The sequence below is a fragment of the Giraffa tippelskirchi genome, chromosome 7, assembly GCF_054371585.1.
Source record: "Giraffa tippelskirchi isolate mGirTip1 chromosome 7, T2T-mGirTip1v1.2.pri, whole genome shotgun sequence".
Taxonomy (NCBI): domain Eukaryota; kingdom Metazoa; phylum Chordata; class Mammalia; order Artiodactyla; family Giraffidae; genus Giraffa; species Giraffa tippelskirchi.
The window spans coordinates 157,576,279-157,597,333 of NC_137281.1; the positions used below are offsets into that span (position 1 = coordinate 157,576,279).

General features: G+C 39.1%; 1 long non-coding RNA gene across 1 annotated transcript in view; it reads left to right on the forward strand.

The window, feature by feature from the left end:
* Window positions 1-21,055, forward strand: part of LOC145512275 (uncharacterized) — a 71,771-nt gene that overhangs the window by 25,419 nt on the left and 25,297 nt on the right. The window contains exon 4 of the long non-coding RNA XR_014058446.1: window positions 10,689-10,824. This is a non-coding gene — a long non-coding RNA (uncharacterized LOC145512275). The remainder of the gene's footprint in view (window positions 1-10,688; window positions 10,825-21,055) is intronic.

Below are 21,055 nucleotides of genomic sequence, written 5' to 3' on the forward strand. Positions count from 1 at the left end.
ATAAGAGACAATTTGTCTAACAGATCTCTTGAACATCTTCATCTTTCATAATTGGAAATTTGGTACCTGTTGAACAGGAACTCCCAATTTCTTCACATCTTAGCCCCTGGAAACAATCATTCTACTCTCTGTTTCATGAGTTTGACTATTTAGAGACCTTATATAAGTGGAATCTTGCGGTATTTGTCCTCATGTAGCTAGCTGTTTTTAGAATAATGATCCTCCAAGGCTCATCAATGTTGTTGTACCTGGCAGGATTTCCTTCTTTTTAAAGGTTGAATACTATTCTGTTGTATTCTATTATATTCTGTCTCTATGTATGTATATATGGTGTATATATTGCCTTATCCATTCATGGTTGAATATTTAGGTTGTATCCATACTTGCTGCTCCCAGCAGGGCTGTGTAAAATTGGGAGAATCCTGAGGATTCATTGGCACTTTCATGCAGGACAATCTAGTTCACTACTTTTATTGTTATTTACAGTCTATGTCTAAAGAAGTTTCTCAACCAAAATGCTCCATCAAGGCTCACTGAGCGTTTCCTCAAATGAGGGCAATCTACCTCAGAAATGTATTCTACAAATATGCATTTATGAAATTTTGTTTCAAAACATTAGTTTGTATTCTATTCTAAACAAATGGGTCCTAGTTCTGTTTCTTTCTCTCTGCAAATTTCTTAGTATCTCTTTCTCTCATTCATATATATGCACACATGCACACACACACAAAGACAAACTCTTCATACATGACATATGCATTGATGATATCTTGATGTACATACATTTATCTCAACATCTTTCAACAGAATACATTTGGAAAGATACACTTATAACTTTAACAGCGATTTCTTGGCAGAATCAGTATGTGGGAGGTGATGAGGGGGAAGTAATCTTATACACTGTTATTTTCTTCAATTTTCCCCCCTGAACTTATAATACTATTTTTTCCACGTAAAATAAACATATTAAAAATCCATCCCTATTATGTGTTCTTTTTAAAATCTTTTTCTTCTTTCCCAGTTGTGAAAGAACATATTGATAGTTTAAGTTTTTATATCATCCCATTCCTGAAATTATTTTCCTGATCTGTGTGTTGCTGATTGTCTGTGCAAGTGCTAAGTTGTTTCTTTGCGACCCTGTGAACCACCAGGCTGCTCTGTCCATGGGATTCTCCAGGCAAGATTACTGGAGGGGGGTGACGTGCCCTCCTCCAAGGCATCTTCCAAATCCAGCATTGAACCCACATTTCTTATGTCTTCTGCATTGGCAGGTGGGTTCTTTACCACTGGCATCACCTGGATTATCTGTTTAAGTAATAATTCATTTTGGCTTTTTCTTAATGTAATACACAGTCCTCAAATCCACTGGGGTCCTAGTTTACCTCAGGATGAAGTGTTTAAAAATGACCCTATTTGCTTGCAGAAAGTCCAGAAATACCAAAACAATCTGTTCCTTCCTGAGCATACTGCTGCTGCTGCTGCTAAGTCGCTTCAGTCGTGTCCGACTCTGTGCGACCCCATAGATGGCAGCCCACCAGGCTCCGCCATCCCTGGGATTCTCGAGGCAAGAACACTGGAGTGGGTCGCCATGTCCTTCTCCAATGCGTGAAAGTGAAAAGTGAAAGTGAAGTCGCTCAGTCGTGTCCGACTCTTCCCAACCCCATGGACTGCAGCCTACCAGGTTTCTCTGTCCATGGGATTTTCCAGGCAAGAGTACTGGACTGGGTTGCCATTGCTTTCTCCCTTCCTGAGCATAAATACGAGTAATAAATTTCTTTCAATTGGATTAGTCACTGGGTTAACAGTCTACATTGAAATATCTACCTATATGTATGTATATACAGATAGATAGTTTTAATCGGAGTATAGTTACTTTGCAATGTTTCACTAGTTTCGGTTGTACAACAAAACGCTCATTTATATATATAGTCCCTCCTTCTGGAGTCTCCCTTCCACCCCCATCTTACTCCTCTAGGTCATCGCAGAGCACCAAGCCGAGCCACCTGGGCTATAAAGTAGCCTCTCACTAGCTGTCTTTTACCCATGGTAGTGTGTATATGTCAATCCTAATCTCCTAGTTTCCCACCTCCTCTTCCCTATTGTTTCCATGTGTTAGTTCTCCACGTTTGCATCTCTATCCCTGCTCTGCAAATAGGTTAATCTGTACCATTTTTTCCTAAATTTCACTTATAGAGTGAAATAAGTCTGAATGAGAAAAACAAATATTGTATATTCAGGCATATATGTGGAATATTTATATTTAGCAATCAAATTCCTAGATTTTGATGAACCGGATCAACTGTATGTTTTAAGACCATGAGAAAATATTATTATATAAGCAATGTCACTGTTACCATAGTAATGAAATAGAAGAAGCTCACTTTATGTTCAACGTGGAGTCTTAAAATAAAAGACAATCCAAAATGTCTATACTTAGGAGAAGGGCAGCAGCAGCTACTGTTCTAGTCTTTGGATTTCAATTATTATGACACTATTTGCTTTAAGAAAATTTCTCTAAGCTCAAAAAAAAAAAAAAGAAGATATTAGGAAACAATACCTTGTAATAATAATTTTAAAATTTCCAATATAACTGTTATTTCCTTTAAGTCTATCCCATACTATGTTGGAAACCATGGATGAAAAATATAAGACATAATGCTCAAAATCAAGAAGATGATTGTCTAACTGGTAGGATTCCTACACAATTATATATACGCGTGTGTGTCAGTCACTCAGTCATGTCCAACTCTGCAACCCCATGGACTATGGCCCACCAGGCTCCTTTTTCCATGGTGTTATCCAGGCAAGAATACTGGAGTTTATTGCTCTTCCCTTCTCCAGGGTATCTTCCCGATCCAGAGATAGAACCCAATTATATGTAGTATACATACAATTAGTTAAAAAAAAAAACAAACCCTCAATATTACGTTGAATGAAACTCTAAATTATATGACGCAAATAAATGAGCTGGGAAGAAACGGGGATTTGGGTAGCATGGAATACTCTAGAAAGCTTTACTTGAAACTGTGAGGAGTTTTGATAAGGTATTATGGGTATTTAACTAATTGGAGGCACAAAGTCAGTTCAATTCAGTCATTCAGTCGTGTCCAGTTCTTTGTGACCCCATGGACTGCACCGTGCCGGGCCTCCCTGTCCATCACCAACTCCTGGATTTACTCAAACTCATGTCCATTGAGTTGGAGACACACTTTAAAGACTTTATTATGATCTACATATTCAGCAGGTGGGTTTCCCAGATGGTCAAGTGGTAAAGAATCTGCCTGCAATACAGGAGACTCAAGAGACACAGGTTTGATCCCTGGGTCAAGAAGATTCCCCTGGAGAAGAAAATGGCAACACACTCCAGTTTTCTAGTCTGGGAAGTCCCATGGACAGAGGAACCTGGCAGGTTACAGTCCATGGGGTCGCAAAGAGTCAGACACAACTAGAGCATGGGCAGAATTATATATTCAGTAGGTACTTTGGAGACTACAAAAATGAATAAAACAGACTTTTTGTATTTGCATGCTTTTCAGTTTAATGGGACATGTAGATGTATAGGTGATTACAGAACGATAATGCAATGAGTAGTACAACATCAAGAGAACCAGGAGACTGGGGAAGTGAAGTAGTTAATTCCCACCAGAGGATAAAAGAACGTTTATTGGAGAAACATATATGAATTTGTTATTGAGATATTGATAGGAGTTCAATAGCAAGAATTAATGAAAGATAGGAAGGAAGAATGGAAAAGGAAATGGCAACCCTCTCCAGTATTCCTGCCTGGAGAATCCCATGGACAGAGGAGCCTGGTAGGTTCCCAGTCCATGGGATCACAAGAATCGGACACGACTTAGCGACTAAACCAGCACCACCACCAGGAAGGAAGAAGATGTGGTATTTTTGTTGTATTCATAACCATAATTAAAATAGTCACTTGATTTCCAAGTCCTTTGCCCTTTAACTTTGTAATTATTTTCCACTCTGGCTCTGATATCAGCAAATGACTTTTTAAGGCTAATGAGATATTGGGAAATTTGGTGGAAGTAGAGATTTATAAAAAGCATGCCAGTCTCAAAACTATTGCATGTTCATCTTTATCCCAATATGGTCACTTAAATCAGATTCATAGAAAGCCCACAACATTTTATAATGGATCTGTCTAGGGTAAAGAGCCTGAAGTAAACTCAGAGGAATAGACAGATAAATTTTTATTGAGGCCTCTGGGAACACAACTTTATAGAGGCAGGAAATAGGCTAAGAAAGTTTCTGAGGAGGCACAGTTTCCAATTATCTCCTAAGAAGTGATTAAAGAAGGTCATGAAGAGAAAGTAGCTCATAGAAGCCCAGGCTAAGATGGCAGGCCTGAGCCGATAAAGGAACGGGTCTCTCCTTGGGACTGACGGACTTGGCAACCTGTGCTTCACTGTCCTCAGTCAGCTGTGAACCAGCGACTGCTCCCTGTTTGTTACCATTTCCTGCTGTCAACGGTAGTGACAGTTATGGCTATCTTGCCTCTGTCTCACCATTGTGGATGGGTAGGGAAAGCATAACTTAGTTCACACTATGTTACATATAGCTAGTCCATATATCAAAAGGAGCCAAATTTGAGGAGCTTTGTGTTGACCTGAACTTTGCCACTGATGCTGTGAATAGATGAGATTCTTAGGTGTCTTCGAAGTTAGTGAATATATTGTGCAAGCGGTGGGCAGAGAGGGAGGATTGTTGAAGATTGATTGCATTAATGACTCTAATTATTTTTCTCCTTGTACCTATGTCCTTTGGGGGCTTCCCCAGCAGCTCAGCAGTCAAGAATCCACCTGCAATGAAGGATCCATAAGAGATGTGGGTTTGATCCCTGGGTCAGAAAGATCCCACGGACAAGGGCGTGACAACCCACTCCAGTATTCTTGCCTTGAGAATCCCATGGACAGAGGAGCCTGGTGGGCTGCAGTTCATGGGGTGGCAAAGAGTCGGACACAACTGAAGCGACTTAGCACCCATGCACCCACAATAAAAAAGAAAGCAAGGGAATAAGGCCTGGAGAACATTAGAAATATAAGAGCAGACAAAGGTAAACACAGTAAGAGATTGGGAAAAAAAAATTGATGAAAAGGGAAGAAAAGCTGAAAATAATGACAAAGAAGGAAAGAAATAGAAGAAGGAGGAAGTGGGCAGCAGCGTTTCTTGACCCAGAGAAGCTGTAGTAACTTAGGGATCATTAGTTCTCTTGATCTCTTCAGTTTTAATAAAATGATGGAAACCAAGCTGTTGTTGGTAGCGCTGAAGAATTCATGCTTTTGAGTATTGGAGAAGACTCTTGAGAGTCCCTTGGACTTCAGGAAGATCAAACCAGTCAATCCTACAGGAAATAGTAGTCTATTTTGTGTCTGGATGAAGTAGGAAAGAATCTGAAGGTGAGGGAAATTAATCAGAAACACCCACCTCTACCAACACTACTGGACTCAGGTCACACTGGATTTCTGTCTGTCCCCTGAAAGCACCAAGTACATTCCCAATCTTAGGTCTTGATCCAATTATCTCCTCTGCCTGAACAGTCTTCCCTAAGAGTTTTTCTTGCTGGTTCTTTCTTGTTATTCAAACTTCAGCTCAAATGTCACCTGCTCACGGGCACTGCCCCTGTGAATCTTAGAGGGGATGTGAATCTCCACATGCACACATATAAGCAAGAAGTAACTTCTATTGGATTAATCTCTCAATACCCTAAGGTTTATCACTCGTCCCACTCACCAAAAGTCAGGTGATATGAAACTGTTTATCTAGCCTCATACGTCACCATATCCTTACTCTTTACGAGGCACCTTGGAGTGATTCAGGGAATAGTTGTTACCAGCTCGTGTTTATGCTCAGAAAATAGATTACAGATGATCTGATAGGTGGACTAATTCTAAATGAGAAAGAAAAAATATTTGCAATATGGCCATGAGAACAGTTCCTAAAATAAAATAGATGTGAGAAAATTGTCATTGAGGAGGCCAAGAGGGAAGGTCTGGGAAGAGTTTGATGGAGTCACCAAGTATTTGTCTAAATCAAGAAGATGTAGAACCCATAGAAGGACAATAAACAATGATGCTGGCTCTGTAGTAACTATGAGTTTGAAGGAATATAAGGCACGGCAGAGAATGGCACCCACATCTCCTAGTTTTTGGCCTGCAGGAACATAACCATGCCCCACTTGAGCCCTTAACACAGTCAAGACTAGTCCCTGTAAAAGATGAAGTAGAGAAGGGTGTGTTTAAAATGAATTATTACTTCCACAGATAGTGTTGCTTTATTTATTTATTTTTCTTGGCTTTCTTAAATCCTGGATAAACATGAATTTTTAGGACTTGAGCTAGAGGCAAAATGAACATAATGATGGTAGTATGGAGCTTGGCACATTTTGCAGCTCACCAAATAGCTGCTCAATTAGTAGATGGATCATGGTAGATCTCATCAGGATCTACCATATATGACTTTTATTGAATTTTATTTTCTCTCTCATTGAAAATGCTGACATTGTTATTATACCCTTTATTGACATTGTTATCATGCCCTATAACTGTTCTAACCAACATGATATCACCAGTCACCTGTGACTGTTACGTCTCAAAGGAAACGAGTTTAAATGAAATAAAATTTTAAGTGTTCAATGGCTACATGTAGGCTAGTAGCTACAATAGTGGACAATGTGAATATTAGAAGAGTCCAATCATCCCAGGAAATTCTGCTAGAGAGAATTGCCATAGGACAGATGCAGCCGTGGTCTCTTTTCCTAATTCACTCATATTGCATGTGTTTTTAACCTTTCAATCCGCCCTATACTATTCCTCTAAGACACTGGGGAATTACATGAAGATACACATATTCATCGATGTTGCACTTAAAAGTTTCCTGCAAACACACATGAACATTGGCCGCCTTCACCTCAGTGTTTCTCTGATCAGCCTCCTGCCTATTCCGGTTTGCATCCATTTCCTATCAACCCAAGGTGCTCAAGTCCCGACATATCTTAAGCCTATATCTTAAAGTTATAAAAGTGAGTAGTGACTGATGATTGTCATCAGAGAAAAATCTTTTTTCTAGTATTTCATTTTAAAGGAAGATGCAGACAAAGCTATATTCCTTCAAGGAAGAAGATGAATATGAAAAGCCATAATACTGGCTTGATTTATCATCTATTACTCTTGATTTTGTCCATTTTTAAGAATTATTTCTTTTCAAGCAAAGACACACAGAAAATATGGGTAATAAAGCAACCATATGAGGAAATAGAAATGAGAAAAGTTTTGTTACTAAACTGTGCATTAACCTTTTCCTCAATTATCTTCCTCTCTAAAATTTGGGTATTTAGTATTTATTCCTCCTTTATCACTGCAGTAACTGTCAGTGCATATTTATGGCATTTAGGGATCATAATTCAAGCAAAGGTTCTTCTTCTCCAAAGTGCAGCCAACCTTATTTATTCATTAACTCTCTCCTGATTTATTTGTTAAGTTCATTTTTAATTCTCTAAAATCCAAATATGCATTACACCATGCATATTGAAGGCAAATATGGCAGAGAATGTAACCTTACTGTGTTAGTGATGCATGCAGACTAACAATTTTTAAATAAGCAATGTGCTAACAGTCTGGCAGTTCAGCAGCTTGGAAAATAAAAACAAAAGAAAACAGTAAATGTACATAGACTTTAAAAATCTATTTCTTTTCTTACATTCAGGAGTGAAATGGTGTTAAACCAGATGGCGATAACGTTGTGCCTCTTAACTTCTTATATTACTGTTGTTAAGTTCCAGTAGAAATTAATTGGTTTAGAACTGAAACATCTTCTTTTTAGCAGATATTCAAAATAGTCATGAATGGTATACAAATTTAAAACCTTCTTTCCAAAAATGCATGAGAATAGAATTATGCAACTGCACAACGTGTAGTGAAGGAAAATGGTTTCCTCTTTGAGTCTTAAAATCTGGGAACTTGGCTGTTATCTTATATTTGTTGTTTGGCAAAACAAAGGTATTGCAAAGGCAGCCTTGTTGCAAAAGTTCCCTAGATAGAATTAAGAGAAATACACATATTTCTTTGATTTGAGTGACCATTAAGAATAAAACAAAAGTGAGATTAAAGATCTTGCCTGTATTCTATCAGCTTCACAGACATTGCATGCTATTTTTACTAATAATTCAGATGTTTGCAAATATGATGCATTTGACTTCACTTGGGCCACATTTGTAAGTGAAGGAATTTTTACTTTTCAATAAATGTTTTGGTATTGGAGAGATACAACCTCTGTGTGGTTCCCATTAGCAGCAAGTTAGCGAGTGTGTTTCCCAGGGCCAAGCATACATTGTGGTTATGGCCGTGCTAAACTGTCTACAACACACACTCAGAATGCCTAGGGTAATTGTGACCTGGGCTAATGAATTGTGGAAAGATAATTTTCTCTGCCAATTTTTCCCTTTAAACAAATTGCAGCTTCATATTTCAACCAAATGACCTTTCTAAAACTCCACAGTGACTAATTATGAGAGAATGAGGGGGCATTGACTATTAACAGAAATGAGATTATGTTTTGCCATAACTTTGGGAGGCAATGTAGCCAATGATGTTTATAATCTGGGGTGATTAGAAGAGGGTCTCCTCCAAAGGCTACTGTAGATTGTTCCTGGCGCCGTGCAGCTGAGCACAGCCTATTCAATGCCACAAAGTCAGAAGCCTAAAATCTCCTGTCTGGTTTTTATGTGACTAATAATCTTCAATTTAGGAAGCAAAGGGGAGCATGGGCGATAAAGCAATAGCATGAGAAAATAGAAATAAGAAAAGGTTAAGAGAGAAGAACCAAGAATAACTACTTACTCCCAAAATATTTATTAAGAACCTACTATGTATGAAGTGGGCTTCTCAGGTGGCTCAGGGGTAAAGAATCTGCCTGACAATGCAGGGGACACAGAGACAAGGTTCAAACTTTCTGGTCAGGAAGAATCCCCTGGAGGAGGAAATGGCAACCCGCTCCAGTATGCTTGAGCCCAAAATTCCATGGACAGAGGAGCCTGGTGGGCTACAGTCCACGGAATCACAAAAAGTCAGATATGACTGAGCAACTGAGTGCATGCGCACACGCGCGCACACACACACACACACACACACACGTGTGTGTGTGAAGTGCAAGGTTCTGGATATTGAGAGTACAGAGTGAAAGAGACATGAGAAGTCCCAACCTTGGTGATATTTACAGTCAAGTTGGACAGAGACAGACCAAAAATAAGAAAACAAGAAACCAATCTCAATCCCAATGTGTGATGTGATCTAAAGAAAATGAATGAGGTGATACAGATGAAACTAAGAAATCCTTCAAAAATAATGGAATGGCTTTTATAGTGAAGTTGTAGGATTGAGAAGGATCCAAGCATTCCAACAGTGTAGAGAAGAGTGAACGGGAATGATGTGAGTGGAAGTCTTGAAATATAAAGAAAATTAAGTATGTTACTAGTCCATGATATGCTAATGGGTCTGAGTTAAAACAAGAGGAGAGTGGAGAGAGGAGATGCTGAAGGTGTATGTCAGATCCTATACTTGTGCTTGATTCTGAGCAATGATATGTCTTTAGGGTTTTGAGGATGTGAAGTGCTTGATCTGTAATTTACAGGGAGTGAATGGATTGGACCTAGACAAAACTGGAAGAGGAGACATCAGTAAGATGCTTGCAGGGGTGCAGCCAAAGATGATGATGGTAGTGGAGGTGCAGCATGAAAGAGACATGGAGAGGCCTGACAAATACGTACAAGTCAAACTATACTGAATTTCCTGCAGGACTAGATGTGGGGTTTAAAGAAATTGAGGACATCTCCCAGGTTTCTGACTTGAGCAAATTGGTTGATCAATTTAAATATGTCAAATAGGTTAATATAGGTTCTAGAGCTTTTTTCTAGGGATCAATGTTAGTATATTATTCAGAGTTCTCCAGAGATAAAGAACCAATAGGAGAGAGAAAAAGACAGATGAGGGAGAAAGGTATTCAGTATAGGAAATTGGCTCCTGTGATTATGGAGGCTGACCACTCTTAAGACCTACAGTCCACAAATTGGAGAACTCAGAGAGCCAGTGTGTAGTTTCAGTCCCAGTTTAAAAGCCTGAGAACCACAGGAGTCAGTGGCGTATTTCAGACCAAAAGTCAGCAGGCTCAGGACCCGAGAGGAATTGATGTTTCACTTTGAGACTGAAGGCAGGAAATAGGTGATATCCCAACTCAAAGGTAATCAGGCAGAAGGAACTGTTTTCCACTCTGCCTTTTGATCCATAGAGACCTTCAACAGATAAGATGAGATGCATTGGAGAGTGCAATCTGTTTTATTTAATTGACCAATTCCAGTCATTGGTAGACTCATCCAGAAATGCCCTGACAGACACAGCCAGAGCTATGTTTGATCAAATGATTGGGCAATCAGCGGCCCAATGAAACTGACACATAAACTTAACCATCCCAGCTAAAAATATAAACTTGAGGGTTAGAAGTATAGAGGCAGGATTTAAGCCATGGGATGGATGAGCTCAGTTAAGAAATGATACAGGGGGTCAGGATGGGGGACACATGTACATCCATGGCTGATTCATGTCCAATGTATGGCAAAAACAACTATAATATCGTAAAGTAATTAGTCTCCAATTAAAATAAATATTTTTTTTTTTAAGAAATAACACACAGAGGGAGCAGAGGGCATAGTCCCAAAGGAACTGCATATTTTAAAGTTTGTACAAAGCAGGAGGAGTTGGAAGAGACCAACAGGAAATGTCTTGGTTCAAGGAAAGCAAAAAGAACGAATACTAGGTAAGTCCATAGCCTACTGAATGAAATTCTAAGTTGTGAGCTTTTCTTTTTTCAGATTATCTATGACTTTAATCCTCTCTCTCTTTTCCGCTCCTCTGTTTGCACGCCCGATAACCTTTTCACACTTGGGAATACATCCTCAGCCCTCATTCTACTTACTTCTCTGAAGGTCACCACTGTGTGTTTTTTTTTTTAAACTATGTCCTGGCATCTTATTCCTACTGGAACTCCAGCTTCTTGAGTATCCATATTACCATTGTTTAAATCCCCCTCGGGATTGTCAGAATACATACACCCTCCGTGCACTGTCACTGTGATGGCTCCAGTCAACGGGCATCCTCTTCCAAAAGGTGTCTTGTACTGAGAGTTCAGGAAAACTAAAAGGAGCCTTTCCCAGACCCCCTCTAGCTGGTTCTGCACATGAGTTAGATTTGGGCCCGATAGAAGCAGTATCTTGAGAGTTGGGAAGTATAGGTTAAGTTCAGGTTGTCTTCCTGTTACTTTTTCTTCTGATAAGGAGATCTGTGATGTTGAAAACAGTTGTGGTGTTTGGATAGGCATTCCAATGTCTAGACACTGGCTCTGTGATTATCAGTCAGGACAAGCTTCCCGACTTCCAGAATTTGACTATATAACTATAGTGGTGTGTCTTTAATGTGATTTCAGTGGTGTCCATCTGACTGCTCAGATGTACAAACTGAATCCTTATATTAAGTCAGTTTCTGCTCAAATACCCAGAGACCCTTCTGTTCCACACACTGAGCTTTAACTCAGAAATATATTGTAAGAGAAGGGAAGCCTGGCATGGTGCAGTCCGTGGGGTCACAAAGAGTTGGATACAACTTGGCGACTGAACAACACCACCATATTGTAAGGATTTAATTATAGGATGCTCTACAATTCGAAGATAAGAAATGGAACATAATTAATGATGCAAAGTTAAGACTGAGACAGAGGCAAAGGAGCAAAAGTGAGTAGTACTTTAATAATAGTTTATCTGTGGAGTATACACTGGGTACATACTGGGTGGGACAATAGATACATCCAGAGAGAGCTAAGGTTCTAGGTAAAAGAGCAGAGAGGTTGATGGTCTCGGGAAAAGGGGACAGAAAGACTCATATCAACACACAAATAAAAGGAGCTAAAATGGTTTGTATGTTTTTCTTACATAACAAAACTCTAAAAGTCAGACATCCAAACTTTGGCTTAGTGGCCAAACTTTCCATATTTTGCTTAGCCTTTTGAAGTGATATTCATCTTCATGGTTGTAAGGCAACTCCAGTAACTTCAAGCATCGTACCCGCAAAGAACAAAAGAAGGAAGAGAGACTGAGAGTTCCTCGATGATGCTGCTTTATACCAAGAAGAACATTTATTTTCTTTCTCTCCCATAGCCTGTTGCCTGCTTTCCTATGCCAGATTCAAGAAGACTAAGGATGCAAGTGTCTAATCTTACCCAGAGTGCAAATTTAGTGGTCTAGATCGAGTCATGTTTCCTGAAAGATCCATATGTGGAGTCTTAACTCTCAGAATGTGATTTTATTTGAAAATAGCATTGTTACAGATATAATTAGTAAGTTAAGAAGAGTCATATGCAGACAAGTTGGACTCTTAACACAATATATCTGCTGTCCTTACTAGAAAAGCAAACCAAACAAACAAACAAGCAAACAAAACTGTGAAAATTGAGAGATGTTGCTGTAAATCAGAGCACTGTAGATATCCAGGAGACCTGGAAGAGATCCTTCCTTGCTGCCCTTGGAGGGAGTATTATAACCCTCCTAACACCTTGATTTTTAGTAAAACTTTAGTAATATCTCTTCTTAGATAATTGGGCTTCCCTGGTGGCTCACCAGTAAAGAATCTGCCTTGCTGATGCAGGAGACCTAGGTTCTACCCCTCGGTCAAGAAGATCTCCTGGAGAAGGAAACGACAGCCCATTCCGGGATTCTTGCCTGGGGAATCCCATGGACAGAGGAACCTGGCAGGTTATAGTCCATAGGGTCTCAAGAATCTGACATGGTTTAGTGACTAAACCACCAACAACAACTTAGATAATAGATCCATAATTAGCAAGACCTTTAAAGAACTATGAAATATAAAGCAGTGTCATTATAAACCTGGAAACATGTATTAGTAATTTTCCATGGATCTATTTTTAAAGATTTTCACTTCCAATTATGATTCTTATGTAAATGGTGATTCTACTTTATGTTACTGTTCTGATGCACATTAATTGCACTTGAGAATGAAGCCTAGACAATATTATTTTCTGCATCACCTTTGCGCCATCAACATACATAGAGGAAGAACATTTTATTACAGTGAAAAAGTTAGAAAGTGCAAGAAGCATTCATACAAGGCTTTTCCAAAAGGTGTAAATGTTGAAACTATGAATTCAATTATGTGATCAATCCTGATTATACTCATTTAATTTTAGGATCACATCTTATTTTTCATTTCTAAAAAATAAATTGGAAGAGACACATAACTGATTAAGTAAAAATTGATTAATTAGGGCCATCATATTATTGTTGAAAAATGTGTGATAAGATATAGCAGACTTCATGCCACTTTTGCAGAAATCTAGCCAATATAATTATTGGTACTTAGTGTGAGGACAATACCTAATTTCACCCAAGGAATTTATTGTGATAGAGGTTTTTATTGACTTAAAAATAAACAACATGATCCTAAGATCCACTCAAGAAACAAAACTTATGTGAACATTTTAGTCATGAAATTAAAAAAAAAAAAGCAGAAATATACTATTAGAAATATATTAATGTATCAGAATGGAAAAGTTCTAGAAGATCAAGGCCAAAAAAAAAAAAAATCTCTGTGGCAGCAGAAATGTTAAATAAATTCAGATAAAGTAAAAACAACCAAAGCTAGATTTAAATTAGCTACAAAGATTGCCATTAGCCTGTCTTAGTTTCCTGTCCTTTAAATGAGAAAAATATTATTATAATCAGTCTTTTGTAGCTATTGAAGTCATTTTTGCTTTTTATTTGTTTTCTTAAGCTAAAAGTCTTGATGGGTACAATAATGAAAAAAATAAAAAAAAAAAATATGAAAGAAGACCAAACTCTCTTGAAGCTAATTTCAACTCTATAGGTTTTTGTTTTTTCTTAACCTTTTACAAAGACAAACTGGTGACTGCAACTGCTAATAGATGACCAGACAAGCTCGGATGTTTAATTCACACCCATGGCCCCTGCATTTACCTGTAAGTTACAAAGAATTGTGGCTCCCAAGTGATTCTGCTGCAAGTGACCTATGAAGGTCTTTTCTGCTAGAGAAAGAAGCAAACTCATTCTTTCCAGATCAGATGTTGGATTCTGTGATATACAGCACTAATTTCAAGTCAACTTCTTTAAACACATAGCGTTTAGAATAGAACCAGAAGGTGGATAAGAGGCCTGCTGCTGCTGCTAAGTCGCTTCAGTCGTGTCCGACTCTGTGCGACCCCACAGACGGCAGCCCACCGGGCTCCCCCGTCCCTGGGATTCTCCAGGCAAGAACACTGGAGTGGGTTGCCATTTCCTTCTCCAATGCATGAAAGTGAAAAGTGAAAGTGAAGTCGCTCAGTAGTGTCCGACTCTTCGAGACCCCATGGACTGCAGCCTACCAGGCTCCTCCATCCATGGGATTTTCCAGGCAAGAGTACTGGAGTGGGGTGCCATTGCCTTCTCCAGGATAAGAGGCCTTAGCCCCACTTAAAAGAGATCTCTCAGAAAATAGACAATTTTGTGCAAACCACAATAGACTTGACATTGACAACAAGCAATATAACAAAGCAAAGTGTGGTTGAAATAAAACAATTTGTTTAGAAATCAATTTGCTGCATCCATTTGCTTGCATTTAACCATTTTTGTTTTTGTGTTTTTTTGTTTTTTTTTACCAAATGCATTTCCCCATGTATGGGTAAAAAAGACTAAGCTATAAATAGTTGGAAAAAAAAAAAAAAAAACAGTTCAAACTTTGTAACCAAATTGCTGAATAATGAAATCTTAGAAATTTAAAGGAGTCTCACAAATCTTTGCTTGTGGATGGATTTGCTAGAAATTCTCCTTGAAAACTCACCATTTTGAAAAGTAGCCCATTGAACTTTAGAGCAACCATTACTGTAGTTAATTCTTTTCCATTCAGTTCAGTTCAGTTCAGCCACTCAGTCATTTCCAACTCTTTGCAACCCCATGGTATGTAGCCCACCAGGCTTCTTCGCCCATGGGATTTTCCAAGAGTACCAGCGTGGGTTGCCATTTCATTCTCCAGGAGATCTTCCTGACCCAGGGATCGAACTTGGGTCTCCCGCTTTGTGGGCAGATGTTTTACCCTCTGAACCACCAGGGAAGCCTGTGATGAGCCCTGAGGACATTGAAGATGTGAAGGCAGAGGATACCGGCCCCAGACAGCTGAGGTGCATATCAAGGGAATGATTTCAGTGAGCCCAGACGCTTGCATTTTCCCACCCATAGAAAAGTGCTAAATCATTAACTTTTGACATCAGGTTTTCCTTTAATTAACAATAACATTTTGGTGTTCAGACTATCTGCCCTTTCTGACAAGACTCCTATATAACCTGACTTCCATCCTTGACTTCTCAGAGCAGTTCTCTCAGAATTACTTGAGGGATTGCCTCCTGAGCTCTAAGTCCTGAAAATTCCCACCGAATACGACATGACCCTCGACTTTTATGTCATGAATATTTTTTTAAGTTGACACATATAAACCTCATTCCTCATAAAGAATCCTCCAGTATGTGAATCTTAGGCAATCTTTTTACAAGTGAACTATTGAACAATCCCAAGATCGTTCTTCCTCTTTTATTTCTGGTCTGTTATCATAGCTGGGTTTGTCAACCTCCTTCTGGAAGTATGATCTGGCAGCAGGGCTCCAGATATGGAGTGACGTCTTCTTGGTTGTGGGTCCGATACTTTGATGAATGCATCCGAGGTTCCTGTCGACTTCAGCGGTGACTCCATCACCCTGCTGGCTCACATTAATCTTAAAGCTGGTGAAAATGCCTCTCACACTTGAACCCATGTTGCTGTTCAGGCTTGTGTCTCCCTTACTCTCTTGAACCATCTGCTTTCTGACCCAAGCACAGAATATCACATTTATCTTTATTAAATGTCATCTTCTTAGACTCCATCCACTGCTTCAGCTTGTCAAGATGCTTTTGAATCCTGATTCTGTCATCTCGTGTTATTAGTTATCTCTCTGAGCTTGTTGTCAGCCCCAGATTTGATAACAGGCCTTCTTTGTCCTCATCCAATTCAATGATAAACTTGCTAAGGGGACCAAGCCAAGGCAAGAGCCATGCTGGCAGGCCTCCAAGTTGCGAATGCTCTGTGGATCTGAATTCATTCAGCCCTTTGAATATCCACCCAACCACATTAAAATTTCATCCATGACTCTATCTAATATGTAAAGATATGGTGAATCTGGCTCTGCCTTCTTCCTTGACATTATCTGATCCTTCAGTCTCAGGACTTGTTGCATTCCAGCCAGACTAGCAATCTTTCTGTCTCTTATTGATACTGAGCTCCCTTTCCATCTCAGAACTTTTGTAATTTTTATTTCCTTTACCTGAGTTACTCTTCTCTTAGATATTTGCATGACTGGCTCCTTATTATTCTGGTCTTAGTCCAAAAACCACCTCCTGAAGCTGTGTTTCTCAAACTTTATTCCTCAACCATTGACATTTCGAGCTGAATGGTTTTTGTCATAGGGGAAAATTTCCCTCAGTAATGTTTTGTGATTTTTAGTGTACAATCCTTACACTTCTTCTATTAAATATATTCCTGAATATGTTACTATTTAATGATATTTTGAGGGGGATTATTTCCTTTTAAACAACCTTAAAGCATCAATGTTTTAAATAACGTTTTTTAAACATATATATTTCTTAGTGAACATTTTTATTACTGATTGCTAATCACATAAAATCAGATGCCAGTCTGCTTAAAGAACTATTCTATAAAATTCAATCCATCTATGATGTACCTGGGATTGGATGTAAGGCTATGTTAGGCATTTCACCTGGCTATTTTGTTAAATATGAATAAATACCCTCATTTTCCTTAAGTAAATTTATGTATATTCTGTTTCTACAAATATAATTCCTAAAATAGAGGTCCCACAAAATGACCTTCCATAATTCTGTTCACTCATATCCTAATAATACACTTGAATTCAAGTTAAAATGCGGGACTTCTTACCTTTATATAGAATCAAACCCTATATAAATAACAGGTCAAGTTATTTAACTTATTTGACCTATCATAGATGACCTGGGTGATGTGAAGTTCTGGTTGAACGGTGATGGTATTAAGATCTTTGACTAGCCCCTTGCATTATTCTTCATAACCCACCAGCAACCAAGATTTATCACTTATTCTTATTGTGAAATGTGTTTCATATTTAGTCTTCATTTCATCTTTGGCAACATTATTCTAAGCAACAACTTTTATACAGTACCTGAAAGAAAGGCTAGATCAGAGTCACAAAGCGGTGAGAAGACATTAGTATTTAAAAATAAAAACAATACAAAACTTAAAAATATATAGTGTGGGAAAGTCTGACAAAAATTTGGATTTTATCTGGGAGACTATTTTAGTTCCTTAAAAAAAAAATCAGATAAATACAATTTTCAAATTTTCCTTTAATTTGTGCTCTAATTTTCTAGTGTCTTAAACACATCTTTAGGATTAACTGGATAATCCATCACTGTATGGGGACTATAGAAGCATATTTCTTTACAAATTCTGTATGTATAATATATACAATATAATCTCATTGTATATTACATATGTGTGTGTGTGTGCTAAGTTGCTTCAGTCATGTCCAACTCTTTGTTATCCTATGGACTATAGCCAGCCACATTCTTTGTCCATGGGAATCTCTTGGCAAGAATACTGGAGTAGGTTGCTGTGCCCTTCTCCAGGGAATCTTCCTGACCCAGGAATCGAAACTGCATCTCTTACATCTCCTTCATTGGCTGGCAAGTTCTTTACTACTAGCACTACCTGAGAAGCCCTTCTCCAGGGGATCTTCCCAGCCCAGGGATGGAACCCAGGTCTCTTGCATCACAGGCAGATTCTTTACCATCTGAGCCACCAGAGAAGTCCATATGTGTTATATGTGTGTGTATATATATATATATATATAAATAAATATATAGTGCAGAGTGATATAGAAGAATGTACTAGAATGCTTGAGTCACACAGCTGAGGATTTAATTCTCTGACCCCTTTTTTGTTTTGTAACCTCCTAGTTTACAAACTGTCAATGGCTGACCATTGCTTATAAATCCATAGGCCTAATCTTGTACTAGACAGATGTCCTTTGCTATCTAGTGCTTCCCTGGTGGTCAGCTGGTAAAGAATCCCCCAGCAGTGTGGGAGACCTGGGTTCGATCCCTGAGTTGGGAAGATCCCCTGGAGAAGGGAAAGGCTCCACTCCAGTACTCTGGGCTGGGGAATTCCATGGACTGTGTAATACATGGAGTCTCAAAGAGACAGACAAGACCGAGCGACTTTCACTTAGACACTTAGACTATCTAGTGACCCAGAAGATGGGAAACTGACATTTATCAGCTGACTACTCTCTGCCGGGAACTTTAATGCATTATACCACATTTAGTCCTACAAATCTGATGAAACAGGTATTTTAAACTATATAAATAATCTGCTCAAAGTCATATAATGAATAAATGATAAAGCCAAATTTCAAAATCAGATCTGTTCCTACATATCAGTCTAGAAAATGACATGGAGAACAAGAACAGCAATAAGCTAACCAAGGTCCCATTGCTTACAAGGATTACTAAAGTGGACTGACCACAGAACAAACAGTCTTTTAGGAAATCTCACATTAGGAATCTGATATTAGCTTCCAGCAGTAACACACTGTCATGGAGTAGCCAGAGTCAAGAACAGAGATCAGGGACTACAGCCATGTCCATTTCCTAAATAAAAATTAAACATTTACCCATTCAATACATTCTTAGTTTGGTATAATTCTTAATGGCCAGAAATTCCTCCCATCTCAATATGCATATTCCTTTGCATTGTGACTATGACATTCTTAGAAACAAAACAAAACAAACAAACAGCAACAGCAAAAAAATCAGGTGGTGATGGGAGCCTCCAATTCACACCCAGTGGGTCAGAGGAAACAATCTGGACTTGCAACTGGCCTCTGTAGCAGAGGCAGTCTTGTGGAACTGACACTTAACCCATGGGATCTGAGGCTAATTCCAGGTAGATAGTGTCAGAATTGAGTTGAATTGTAGGACACTCAGCTGATGTCACAGAATTGCCTGATATGTGGAAAAACCAACACATTTGGAATCAGTAGTGAAATATGGTCTAAGAATATAGGAGACAAACAAGAGTTTGTTTTTGTTTTTTTTTTCTTGAACAATCACTGATGAACATGGTTCTAAACTGTTTTAAAATAGTTTTAGTTAACTGCATATTTTGGGCTTCCTGGTGGCACTGCTGCTAAGTCACTTCAGTCATGTCCGACTCTGTGCGACCCCACAGACGGCAGCCCACCAGGCTCCGCCGTCCCTGGGATTCTCCAGGCAAGAACACTGGAGTGGGGTGCCAGTTCCCTCTCCAGTGCGTGAAGGGGAAAATGAAAGTGAAGTTGCTCAGTCGTGTCCGACTCTTAGCGACCCCATGGACTGTAGCCTACCAGGCTCCTCCGTCCATGGGATTTTCCAGGCAAGAGTACTGGAGTGGGGTGCCATTGCCTTCTCCGCCTGGTGGCACTAGTGGTAAAGAATCTGCCTGCCAATGCAGGAAACACAAGACATGTGGATTTGATACCTGGGTTGGGAAGATCCCTTGGAGAATGAAATGGCAACACACTCCAGTATCCTTGCCTATAAAATTATTTGGGCAGACTAGCCTGGCAGGCTACAGTCCATGGGGCCACACTAATCTAGTATTGATATATTCTCTTAATATAGCATAAGGAAAACCCACATTATATGTATTAACCCTATTTGTATATCCATTGTCTGAAAAATTCCACAAGGGCTATAGCTGTTTCAGGGTACACTTTTATTTCCCACAATGTGGTACTATGTCATGGGAGTTGAGTCTCTTCCAAATTTCATAAATTGAGTGTGGAAAAGTCAATAACTGGACTTGGAGTGACAAGATCTGAGTTCTGTTCCCAGGTCTACAACTCAAGAGCAATATGGTCTGGTCAAGTCATTCAGTCTCCAGGTGCTACATTACGGCAGTTTAAATGATAAAAGCCATGTAGCTTGCAAGGAACATTTTATGATCTGGTAGCATTCTCAGTCACGCATACTAAAGCCAGAGGACGGAGGCTTCAATAATATATGACATGGGTGCAAAGTATTATTATATCAGTTAAGGAATGAGTTATAGGTGTTTTGTAACATAAATTTCCATCCCTAATCTGCTTAAGTGAATGTTCAAATATATGCTTGATCAGTGTACTTCCTCAATGTTGAAATTACATGGAAAGGAATGGACCTCTTGTTCTCAGGAGAAGATGATGGTCTTTATAGTATCTTACATTTGTTGTTGTTGTTCCGTTGCTAAGTTGTGTCCAGCTCTTGGCAACCCCAGGATTGCAGCACACCAGGCTTCCCTGTCCTTCACAATCTCCCAGAGTTTGCTCAAGTTCATGTCCATTGAGTCAGTGATGCTATCTAACCATCTCATTCTCTACTGCCCTCTTCTCCTTTTGCCTTCAATTATCCCAGCATCAGGGTCTTTTCCAATGGGTTGGTTCTTCATACCAGGTGGCCAAAGTATTGGAGGTTCAGCTTCAACATTAGCCCTTCCAATGAATATTCAGGGTTGATTTCCTTTAGCATTGACGGGTTTCATCTCCTTACAGTTGCATACATACTAGAACATAGAATACCCTACTCAAGCCTTGGTTTGCCACATGGAATGACTATGTGTCTAAAATTTCTTATAATTGTTTCATTGTGTTTCATTTCTCAAGTTGAGATATGTAACTTAAATAAATTATGTTACTTGCCTTTTACCTAATTTGAAACAATTTAACCACATCAGTCAGGCACTCAGCAGGGCTCCAGCAAAGTGAGGCTAGCTACCACCAAGGGCAAGCCAGCTGAAGGCTGCAAAGAATCGTGATCAGATTAGCACAGTCACATCATAGGCAAAAAGATGATCCAATTATGAAATAATCCCCCACCCATGAGGGTGAGG